Genomic DNA, 13,326 nt, shown 5'->3' with positions numbered 1-13,326 from the left:
TACAGCTTGGTCCTCCGACCCCGGAGGGACGACGCTGCTCAGGTCAAGTTCCGAGTATAGCCTTTGAATTGCATCCCAGGCGTTCTCGTACCCCACTCAGTAGGAGGCGAAGCTGCTCTCGAGAAGCTCCTCCCAATACTCGTCCGAGCCACGGAAGTCCTCCACCGCCTGGCTCAATGCCTCTTTAGTCGACTCTACCTCCGCCTTCGTTATATCGGCGTTGGCTTGGGCGGAGGATAGGTTCTCCTCGACCTTAGCTAGATTTTTCAGACTGATCCGAAGTTGTTCGCATTTGGCCTCGAGCTCACTAATGCAACCGTCCTGCTCACGCCGCAGCCGATGAACAGAACAGGTCTTGCGCTTGGCCTGCTCGCGGTCCGACTGAAGTTCGGCCTCCGAGGCAGCCAGACCGTCGGTGAGTCGAAAAATCTCCTCCTCTAGCCTGGCCTTGTGGTCGACCGACAGCTTCAGCTGTTCCATCAGCGTCGTCTTCTCGGCTTCGATGATTTTCACCCTATCCTTCTAGACCGCCCGGATGTCGCCAAACCTCCGGTACCCAGCCTCCAACTCAGACATGTTGTAGATCAGCTGCAAGTAGAAGGCCGGTCGTCAGAAAAATAAAATGATGAAAATAATAATGGAGAGGAAAGAAAAAGAAGAACTCACTTCGATCATAGTTGGGTAGAATGAAAAGAGCATCTCAGTCACCTGCCGACTCTTCAAGAGCTCACGGTCAGTCGGGAGAATGGTTGCCTGACACAACCTCTGGGCCAAATTGTGGTTGGCCAGGGCCAATGATCCCTCGAAAACCCGAACGTTGGATGATGCGATGCGGTCTGCCGACCTTGAGTCGTCCGCCGGTGCCATCGAAGCCTTCCCCCGATCAGTCACCCAGGCTCGGAGATCGGAGAAAGATGGAAAGCTTGAACTCGACTGAGTTCCTCCCGAGGGCACGACGGGAGCTGCCGCAGGTCATTCAGGCTCTCGTGCTTCGACCCGAACCTCTTCCACAGGCGAGGCCATCGATACTCCTTCGGCTACCCCCTCCGCTGCTCCTTCCTCGGATGGCACCTCGGGTGGCACTGCCGGTGCTGATAAGGCGATGACTGGTTCAAAGCCAGACGCTCGTTCAGTGTCAGGCTGCGCAGCCGCCATCACAACGGCAGTCGGGGATGATGTCTGGGGCCTCTTGGGTGGCCGCGAAGGTCTGACCTCGTGCTCCAATCTCTTCCTCGCCGCATGCTGCCGAATGTCGGTATCTATTAGTCTTACTCTCGGCGGTATGCCTGCAATTTCAACGAAAGATTAACACAAGTTCGAAGACAGATGAAAAAGTCAAAAGACGACCGACAGACCGAACTGTACCTAAGTGGGGAACCAAACTTAGGCCGGCGTCATAGAGAGCTTGCTCGGTGACGAGCTCTCTCTGCTTCAGCACCGACATATCCTTCAGTCGGTGAAAGTCCTCTCGATCTTCTGCCTCTACTCGACTGTTTTCATTCAGCTGAGTTCGGGGGTCACCCCAGCGAGAAGGAAACCCCCAGGGTAGCGAAGAAGAAGCGAAGAAAAATTAGTTCTTCCACTCGTGGATCGACGATGGAAGGCCGGTAATGAATGAAAGACCCTTCCGGAGATTGAAGAACCACCACCCTCGGGCTTTTGGGTGGGGTCAGAGGACGAAGAATGCCCGGAAGAGAGAGATGCGGGGAAAGGTCGGCAAGAGCCGACACGACAAAGCGAAGCTAATTATTAATTGGACTGAGTTCGACGCCAGTTGCATCGGGCAAAGCCCGTAATAATCCAGGACATTCCGGACGAACTCCAAAATCGGGAAGCGAAGACCAGCCTGAAGGTCCTTAACATAAAAGGCCACCTAGCCCAGAGGCGGGTTGTTAACCCGACCCTCAGCCCCAGGGGCGAAAAGTTGAAACTGCTCTGGGATACCATATTGTTCCCTAAGTCGTTCGACGTTCGGCCCTGAAAGTGAAGAAGCCTCCACCTCCGAGGTCGACCGAGAATCATCGGTCAGGTTCCCCGACTGACTTCCTCGAAGAGAGGTTCTAGCCATAATGCTAGCCCCAAGAAAAGAGACTAAAAAGAAAAATACAAAGGGAGCGAAGATGCAAAGGGACAATAATGAAAAGCTTCGAGAAGAGCTTTCAAAGAAGGAGGACGGAAACAGCTACCTGGGACTGGGGGACAACTCGATAGGGCCTCAACATCAGAAACAGGGTAGTAAAAAGTGAAGCTTTGGATACGAGTGGCCGTATATATATAAGGCCCTTCGACGGTCGAGTTGAAAGTGCGCCGAACGAGGATTTTTCAGATGTTGACATGTGGCAGCACTTGGGCCCTTCCTCGGTCCGACGGTTTGACGCACTTGTCCCAGATTGAGCCACATCGCCTCCATCCACGTCGCTCCATCCGTGCGAACGGTTCCGGCCCAATAGCCACCCGACGCGTGGTGGAAAAACCACATCTCGAAATTAATTAACCGACGGCGGTTTGCGTTCCCGATGAGATGTTTGACGTCGGATCGTCTGTTGGTACGGTCAGCAGAGTCGGGGCATGACGTGATGGAAAACCACTCCTTTCGCCCGAGGCCGTCATCCACGTGGTAATGCAGGCCAACATGACATCAGACTCAGGAGTGGGGGGAAAACGTTGGGATATACCGGCTAACCCCTATATGCCGACTTATCCCCGAAACGGTCCGACTGATGCCCGACTCTACCCACCGGATGAACAAACGACTCTGACAATGACTGTCGATAATATCCGGCTAAAGGTATGTCGGCCAAACAGGCCAATACTATTTTCAATCGGCCGAGCGGTCGAACCCATATCACCGACTCACTGTCAGGGGTGGCAGCCGACATCCGACTTCCACAAGGTATCAGATCAGTCGATGGTGTTTTCGAGTCATCATAAGACGTCCCGACAACCAAATACCGACATATAGTCGGCCAGTCTGTCCAAACACCGTACAACCGTCATGGACTGTTGTCCTGTCAAGGACATGCTGTACGACCACCATGGGGTATTGTCCTGCCAAGGACATGGGTTAATTCTAATGACCTGACAACCCACGACGATTTGATAGCCTCCGGCGATTTGACAACTCCCCAGTTGTCTACATCATTAATGGCAGGACCATACCGCATTCTACTATAAAATGGGGTAAGGCAACGGTTTTGGTAAGCTCTCTCTCTCTCGCTGAGCTCCTGATTTTTTCACTGTTGCCTAGTCTCCTCTCTGACTTAAGCATCGGAGGGTCCCCACCGGAGACATCTCTGATCAGTTAGGACTTTCCTTGTAGGTGTGCATTCCCGACGATCAGGCGACGAGGGGATTGGCCGTTGGGATATATCGGCTGACCCCTATACGCCGACTTATCCTCGAAACGGTCCGACCGACGCCCGACTCTACCCACTGGACGGACAGACGACTCCGACAATGACTGCCGACAATATCTGGCCAAAGGTATACCGGTCAAACAGGCCAATACTGTTTCCAACCGGCCGAGCGGCCGAACTCATATCACCAACTCACTATCAGGGGTGGCAGCCGACATCTGACTTCCACAAGGCACCAGATCAGTCGATGGTATTTTCGAGTCATCACTCGACGTCCCGGCAACCAAATACCGACATATAGTTGGCCAGCCCATCCAAACGCCGTACAACCGCCATAGGCTGTTGTCCTGCCAAGGACATGCTGTATGACCGTCATGGGGCGTTATCCTGCCAAGAACATGGGTTAATTCTAATGATCTGACAATCCACGATGATTTGATAGTCTCCGACGATTTGACAACTCTCCAGTTGTCTCCACCATTAATGGCGGGATCATACCACATTCTACTATAAAACGGGATAAGGCAACGATTTTAGTAAGCTCTCTCTCTCGCTGAGCCCCTGATTTTTCTACTGTTGCCTAGTCTCCTCTCTGACTTAAGCATCGAAGGATCCTCATCGGAGACATCTCCGATCAGTGAGGACTTTTCTTGCAGATGCGTATTTCTGATGATCAAACGATGAGGAGATTGACTGCAACACAAGGTGACCCATGAGTCGACATATAATGTATCAAAGCATCGAGAAATCTACATAGCTCCATGTCACTCACTATTGTATTGGTTCTATCTCCTGCACTGGGCGCAACAGTAAGTTTTATAAATTCTCTTAGTTGATTTGAGGAAAATATATTTAATGTGAACTACTCTCCCGTCCTGGAGCCTATATGGTTGGATGAAATAAATCGGCTCCTCGGTGGTGTGCGCAACACTGCGGTGCATCGCATAGGGTCAGCAAACAAAGCACACCGTATATATGCATGGCTCATGCTCGTGCGCATATTGTTTGCTGATGATTCATTCTATGATGAACGGTGAGCATGATGCACTGTACTCTACACTACACCGCATGGGATCCACGCTTTTAGAATAACTATAACCAGAGCAACTAGTTAAGATTAAGGTAAGGCTGATAACTAATCAACACCAGGAATGAAGCTCTATGCAGCTGGAAATGATGCGGGTTCTTAAAGCATGATAAAAGTTAAAACCTACAAGCTCGTGTACCCGCTAGCCAACAAGTTGATTCCTTTCACGCTTTAACGTGCTGATCCTACATGTGAATTGAAGCTTATTCCAATGGTCAAATTACTTTGGTTAAAAAGTAAGGTTCATAATTGCAGTCTTAAACGGTACTTTAATAATTGTAATTCCAATGGATCTCCCTTTCTCTCTACAATAGCTCATTACCGGAGAACGGAGGGTAAGATTCACGCCACATACATACTGTTTACATCTTAACATGCATGTAGCTTTTTCCCTTAAGTGTAATCAGCGCATGGACATGGGCCTTCCTGATATATAATTGTCGGGAGAAATTCTTTGTACACCGTCTGTGGCGTAGAAAATCTGACGTAGAGTGCACTATTTCCTTCGATTATATCAAGTAACTATCACTTTTCGATGCACATTTAATGTTTGTAGATTGGTGTTTTCGTTTAAAAAATTTGTATGACGAAAATGTCCTTCATGACTTTCTGATATCTTGTATGACTACTTTCTGTGAATATATATAATTTTTTATAAAATATATGACTTTCTGTCATATAATTTCGTATGAATATATATGACTTCTTGTCATATGACTTACTGTGAATATATATAATTTTTTGTAAACATATATGACTTCTTATATATGTTCACAGGAAGTCATATATATTGTCAGGAAGTCATATATATTCACAAGAAGTCATATATATTCACAGAAAATTATATATATTCATAGAAAATCACAGAAAATCATATATCTTCACAAGAAGTCATATATGTTTACAGAAAGTCACAGAAAGTCATATATGTTTGCAGGAAGTCACTCACAGAAAGTCATAAAGGACTTTTTGTGAAGGGATGTCATAATTTTGGACAAGGATATTTTCGTCATACAAAATTTTTAAACGAAAATACCAACCTACAAGTATTAAATATGCGTCAGAAAGCGGTGGCTATATGATCCAATCGGAAGAAGTGGTGCACTCCATATCAGATTTTCTACACCGCAAGCAGTGCATAAAGAATTACTCTAATGGTTTGTAATCGGAGGCAAACAACACGTCGTATATATGCACAGCATATGTCCCTATATATATTGTTAATTTGCTGGCAGTCCATCTTACGATGGATGGCTAGCATGATGCACCACGGAGATGGATGGCCAGTTGGGTGCACCACAAATATATAAGATGGATGGCCAGCAAATAACGGATACCATGTATATACATGGTATATGTCCATGGCAGCCCATCTTACGATGAATGGCTAGCATGATGCACCACAAGGAGGGATGGCCAATTCGATATACGGTAGCATAAATATGATGCATTATGATGTACTACAGTGAATCCATGCTCATGCCAGTTTGCATCAGCAATTATTGTCCTTGGTAGGTATAACTAGCAAATATTAATTGGAGCGTTGCTTTTAAAGTTGGAATTTTCATAGTCCGCAGCATGCACGGCTGACCATGTCCCCTTTGTCCTGCTCCTTAGGAGCAAGACTTGCACCATGAGAAAAGCTCAGGATCGAATTCCCATTTACTTTCCGTCCCCATCCTTTACGCGGCCCGAGACATTGGCAAATGCTTCTAACACAATTCCAAAAGAGACATCTTTTGTCAATGGAATTAGTACCGGTGTCTGATCAGAATGCTCCGTTTTCCTCTCACCAGGTGTGGTAAAAGATGAGAACATTAATGAGTAGACAGGCAAAGAAGAAAAAAAGGGTGGATTCGGTACGTGAGAAAGAGAACAAATTACTGTTTGCACTATCTGCGCTAGATGATGATACATGCAACCAACCATAAACGCTAATTTTCATGGATCCTATTCATCAAGTGTGCCTGTTGGTGCATTATCATAAAAATTAATGGCTACACTATAAATTTGTGTGGTTCACAAAAAAAAATTTAAAAATTTTAAATTTTTAAAAAAAAAATTTTTTTTTTTAAATTTTTTTAAAAAATAAAATTTTGATGTATTTATTTAATTTTAAAAAATAATTTATTATAGAGTAGCTTATATTTGGTTGAGTATTGATTTTTTTAGAAAAATTATATAAAATACCTAACATATTCTTAGTATTCTTAAACTTTATATAAATATAATATTAATATTTTATAATATAACATTAGACCATAATAATTTATTATATTAATATAATATTAATATTTTAATATAATAAATTTATTAATATAGATATAAATATTATATTATATTACTATAAATATTATAATATAATAAATATTATAATATTAATATTATATATAACTATTAAAATAATATTAATATAATATTATATTACTATTCAATATTTCATCCTAACTATCTATTGATATTTTGCAAAATCTTAGCAATAGAATTATAAAGATATTTTGGAAAAGAAAAAAGTACCATCACTTTCCATCCTAGGGGTGGCAATTGGATCGAATCAGATCAGATATAGATCGGATCAATATGGATCGGATCAGAAAATCATCAACCTAAATCCGATCTATTTATTAAATAGATCAAAAATTTAAATTTGAACCCAACATATTTATTAAACAGATAATCCGATCTATTTAACCTATTTATTAAATAGATTAAATTAGGTTAAACACGTTAAATATGTTAAACAGATTAAATAGATTGGATTAAATAAATCAGAAACATGTTAAATAAATTTTAATAGGTTAAATAGATCTTAAATGGATTAAATAGATCGGATTAAATGGGTTAGAAATAGGTTGAACAGATTTTAAACTTATTAGATAGGTTAAATAGATTATCTGACTTAATCCGATCTGAATATTAAACTGATTAAACAGATTAAATAAGTCAGTATCTAAAATCTAAATCCGATTCAAATATTAAATGGGTTAAACAAGTCGATCTATTTATGACACAAATCCGTTTAGCCTAAATCCAAACTTATTTATAGTGGATCGAACATAGATCAGATTGGCAGATCGGATCATATTTTGCTGGTTTTATTCTATCTCATGAGAAGTGTCAAAATCCATCTCTCCCATGGGTTTCTACTTTTCATGGAAAGAACTTTTTTCAATCTCTCTTCTTAAAACTCCAACTAAACAAGAGATCTCCTCTCCACTACTTAGAAACTGCCTCTTCTCTCCTCTACTTCCCATCAACCAAATAAGTCCTACATGCACGAACACATTGGTATATGTAGTGTATGCAATAATTTTTCGAGAAAGAGGCTATAAAACATAAAAGAATGGATGGAAATAATTGAGGATGCTGAGCTAAGAATTAGAGCTCATCATCTTAAAAAGAGTACTTATTACAATGTATAAAACCTATAATGACAAAATTTTAGTAACAATTGATAAAATTTGTAAATATAAATATTCTCAAGCAATATTTTTAACAATAAAAGACAAAATATTGTAGTAGTTTATTAATAGTAGTAAAAATCAGTATTATATAGTGACGGTATCTTATAACCACTATTAAAATTATATTTATAATAAATAATTTTAAAAATTATCATAGAGTGCCTATAATACTATCGAATTTTTTATGGATATTGCTAAAATTTTATTATTTTCTATTCGAAAGAAGAGGATTGAATTTTTATAAGAAAATAATTAATTATTAAAATATAAAATATCATAATATATTTAAAATGAGTATATTTTGTAATTTAAATAAATTTTGAAAAAATATAATATATCATAACTTGATATAAAGCTTATGTTGTCGCACTGGCTAAATAGTTGGCAATAATCCAAGAAGTCTCAAATACTCGATTCGGTGGGATAATATCCTCATTTTCAATGCTAATTTGCAATAATGATATGTTGTCTTAGACGCATTTATATATAGTGAACGGTTGCAACCTCTATAGACCTTTTTATTGTAGTGATAAGAGTCGATCGGAAGAATTACATTTCAGGTCAGCATTCATAAAAACGCCCATTGGACTCTTTGCAATCCCAAGAATGGCCTCATTTGAGACTCCCACTTACTAGCTTTTGCTTAGGAATCTATCAAGTCAAAATTGGGGGTCCAAACATCGCCAGCTTCTCATGAGAAGCTCAGGCTCGGTTCAGCTGAAGGAGGAACCAATCTCGGAGAGATTTTAGAGCTTGGTTCATAAACTAGCAGAGTTTGAACACAAGCCAATTGCAGAAACAATAAAGAAGCTTGGCTTGGCTTGATAAAAGCTTGTCTCTGAGCTTATAGACGAGCACGAATACCTGAAGTCCAGCATCGCTCGAGCATGCCTGCTGCTCAGCTTTTTACAACTTATTTTTACCCGTAAAAGTCAATGGCTACAATGAGTGGGTTGGCGGAGCTTAAAGCTTCATAATTGACTTGAGACTTATCCGAAGGCCTGGGGTTGGGTGTCAAAGCCATCCACCATTCATTTGCCTTAGGTGCTAATTTATATGACTTCTAAAAATTTAGGTATACTCAGCAAACGCAATCATATCTACATTAACACACTGGATCCCATCAGAATTTTGCGATTAAGCATGCTTGGGCAAGATGACACTAGGATAGGTGACCTTCTCGAGAATTCTCATATTGCACCCATTTTAATTTTTTCCATGTATTCGCAAATTGGTTTCGTCACATCATGTATACATCAATTAAGCAAGCAAGGAGAGATAAGAAAAAAAAGAAGAACCAAAGAACTCACACATGATGATGTTGTTAGGATTTGATGTTTCAAGATTCAGTCCACACTGAGCCCACAGCAAGGTCTGCAACGACGAACGGAGTACAACGAGCCCAAGATCATCCCAAACGGAGATCGGATGAAGAAGATATGCTCGATTGAAGATGGCACGAAAATCAGAATGGCGGAGCGGCAGCGGGCTGGCAGAGGCCGTGGTGGTGCGACCATGCGTGGCGGTGTGCGGCTTGGCCATGAGCACATGGCCCAGGCCCAGGCGCGCATGCGCAGGCACGGCCTGGGCCCAGGCGGCACGTGTGGGAGCAGGCACGTGCGACCGCACATAGGTGTTGATCGATACCCTGGTCCACGGTGGATCGAGAAATGCATGGGTGGGCGCATGAACCGGGTGCCCATTTCCCATAGGTTTCTCGCAGTCCATGGTGGACCGGAGCTTTTCTAGAGCTGATTCTCACAGTCCACGATGGGTTCTCATGGACTGGTGCGCGATCGGGTGGCTTAGGATGATCGCGATCAGACGGCTGTGAGCCATCCCTGGGAGATCAGATGCATGATCTGGCGTGATGGGATGCAATCCAATGGTCAGTTTTCGATCTGAGGCATGATCGGATGGTCGAAAAGTTACAGAAGTCCCATCAGGAGTGTGATTCCGATATAGCCTGGGTTTTAGGGCCTTTAAAAGGCTTTGTGGATAAACAGAAAGCATTGTGTGGCTTTAATTGTTTGGCAGAAGACACAAAGCAGTAGAGGTGACGTGCTGACAGGAGTAGGAGTAGAGGCTTCAGGCAGACTGTCAGGTAGTGGATAGCGATCGCTTCAGGGGTTCAGGAGGGTCTTCCTAGAGAGAGAGCTTTTGTGAGGGAGAGCTTTTTGTGAGAGAGAGATTGAGTGTACGAGGGTTGAGATTGTTATCTCCTCTTGTAATTTTTTCTTTTTTCTCATAGTGAAACTTGCATGCCCTGTGGAGGCGAGCCCTTTTTTGGCTGATCCACGTATTTGATTATTTTTATTTTATTTTATTTTTTTTTCTGTTGTGATGCATGGTATCGAAAAGATCTTGAGAGGTGGTATTCTAACCAGACATCTCTAACAAGTGATATCAGAGCGAGGTGGTACCAGAATGCAGATTGCGGTGGTAGTGAGCAAGATTGAAGATGGAGAAGATAGGATCAATCAAGATGGAGATCAATAGATTTGATAGAAAGAGTAATTTCTCCTTGCGGTAGGCAAGGATGAAAGACGTGCTCATCCAGCAAAGATTGATCGATGCTCTCTTGTGTGGGGAGAAGCCAACCACCATAGAGGTATAGGATTGAAGATGGCTTCAGATGCAGATGGTGAGTACGATCCACTTGTACCTAGCAGATGAGATGGTGATTCATGTGCTTGGCAAGACTTCTCCGACGATATTGTGGTCGAAGCTCGAGAAATTATACATTGCAAAATCTCTCACCAACACTCGTTCTCTAGAGGCAGTTCTACCAACTACGGATGATTTAGCGACAGAGCATGCAGGAGCATCTCAGCCACTTTCAGAAGATTCTCACCGACCTCCTCAGTGTTGGTGAGAAAGTTGAGGAGAAGACCAGGGTGCTGATCTTGCTAGCATCACTTCGTCCTTTGTATAAGTCCTTGATGACTGCTCTTCTAGTGGGAAAGAGCACCATCAAGATGGACGAGGTCATCGCAGTGATTCTTCAGAACAGAATTCTCAAGAGGGAGAACCCAGTTTTGAGCTCAGGTAACGGTAGCTCAGTTTTGATGGTTTTTGGAGGAGGAAGAGATGGTAGATAGAGCGACAGAAGATCGTGACGAGGACGGTCCAAGTCCAGAATGAGAGACTTGAGCAAGATCAGATGTTATCGATGGGACAAATTGGGACATCTAGCTAGAGATTGCTCTCAACTCAGTGATCGGACGAGGGCTACTGCAGCAACTGCCGGTAGCGAGTCAGAAGGTGATGCTCTAAAGATATCTGATGAGGTATCTATTTTTTTCAGCAATGGATTTTAGATTCTGTATGCACCTATCATATATATTGCAGAGAGGAGTAGTTTGACTCTCTGAAGAGCAATGAGGGTACTGTTTATTTGCTAGATGGATCAACCTGTGCGATTAGAGACATCGGGACGGTCAGTTAGAGGACATATAATGGTGTAGTGAAAAGATTGGGGGAGGTCCAATACATATCCGATTTTAAACAAAATTTTATCTTACTGAGCAGACTAGATTCGAGAGGCTATAGGACAGTTATTGGTGGAGAAATCCTAAAGGTATTGCACGGTGATAGGATTACTCTGGAGGGAAAGAAGAGAATGAGAGGACATTACTACCTGGTGAGGAGCCCAGTGCAAGGTAGAGCTTCAAGAGCTAGGAAGAGTCCAGAGCGAAGTGGAGCTCCAAGTGGAGGTAGATCGGACACGAGATGCGAGACTCGGGAGGATGAAAGGTGATACGCAAGATGAGATTCCTATTACTGCAGGATGATACTCTGAGCAGATCTCATGTCAGAAGGAGCAAGCATACGATGGAGATGGGATCGAGCGGTCTGGCTCAACTCTCATGTCTGTCCATTTATGATCAGCAGGCGATTATCCTAGGACATGGGGGCGAGAAGATCCAGAAGCTCTCAGAGTTAGGAAGAAGTCAAATATCGAGTCGAGATGAAGATTGTTAGGATTTGATACCTCAAGATTCGATCCATACTGAGCCCACAGCGAGGTCCGCGACGACAAATAGAGTCCAACGAGTCCAAGATCATCCCAAACAAAGATCGAATAAAAGAGATACGTTCGATTGAAGATGGCATGAAAATTGAAGTGATGGAGACCGACGGTGGGTCGACGGAGGCTGCGGTGGCACGACCGCATGTAGAGACGAGCGGCCTAGCAGTGAGCGTGTAGACGAGCGGGCACCCGTGAAGCGCGGCCTAGGCCCAGGCGCGCGCGCGGCTCGAGCCTAGGCGGCACACACGGGAGCAGGCGCGTACAACCGCGCGTGGATGTTCATCGATACCTCGGTCCATGGTGGATCGGGTGGTGCATGGATGGGCGCATGAGTCAGGCGCCTGTTTCCCATAGGTTTCTTGCGGTTTATGGTGGATCGGAGCATTTCCAGAGCCAATTCTCGCAGTCCACGATGGGTTCTCGTGGACCGATGCATGATTGGGTGGCTTAGGATGATCGTGGTCACGATCGGATAGTTGTGAGCCATCCCTAGGAGATCAGATGCATGATCTGACACAATGGGATGCAATCCAATGGCTAGTTTTCGATCTAAGGTGCGATCGGATGGTCAAGAAGTTACAGAAGTCCCATAAGGAGTGTGATTCCCATATAGCTTGGGTTTTAGGGCCTTTAAAAGGCCCTATGGGTAAACAGAAAGTAGTGTGCGGCTTTAGTTGTTCGACAGAAGACCTAGAGTAGCAGAGGTAAGGCGCTGATAGGAGTAGGAGTAGGAGCTTCAGACAGACTGTCAGGCAGCGGACAGTGGTCGCTTCAGGAGTTCAGGAGGGTCTTCCTAGAGAGAGCTTTTGTGAGGGAGAACTTCTTGTGAGAGAGAAATTGGGTATATGAGGATTAAGAGTGTTATCTCCTCTTGTAATTTTTTCTCTTTTCTCATAGTGAAGCTTGCATGTCCCGTGGAGGCGAGCCCTTTTTTGGCTGATTTACGTATTTGATTGTTTCTATTTTATTTCTTCTCTCTTCCTGTTGCGATGCGCGGTATCGAAAAAGTCTTGAAAGGTGGTGTTCTGGCCAGACATCTCCAACATATGTTACTCTTCCACTAACCATTACACTTCCAAAAATTAGTACTAATCCTTTATTTGGACCCAATTCCTCGGTTTAGTACATAGCATTATAATAACAATATAAAGTCTTTTACATAATTTTTTGAATTAGTATTTTTATCATTTTATTATTTATTATTATAGGACTCTATTGGAGCCATGGATGGAACTTAAGTACTTGTTATTGTATCAAAGAGATACTCCTCCATATCGAGATTGAAAAAAAACCTTTATCTCCAAATTAATTTCATGTTAATATATGATTTTAACCATTGTTTTTTGACTTCTTTAATAGGCTGGGAAGGTTTAGCTTCAGATGCAA

This window comes from Elaeis guineensis, chromosome 15 (genome assembly GCF_000442705.2).
Source record: "Elaeis guineensis isolate ETL-2024a chromosome 15, EG11, whole genome shotgun sequence".
Taxonomy (NCBI): domain Eukaryota; kingdom Viridiplantae; phylum Streptophyta; class Magnoliopsida; order Arecales; family Arecaceae; genus Elaeis; species Elaeis guineensis.
The sequence above is the reverse complement of the archived record's forward strand: the minus strand, read 5'-3'. Positions refer to the sequence as shown.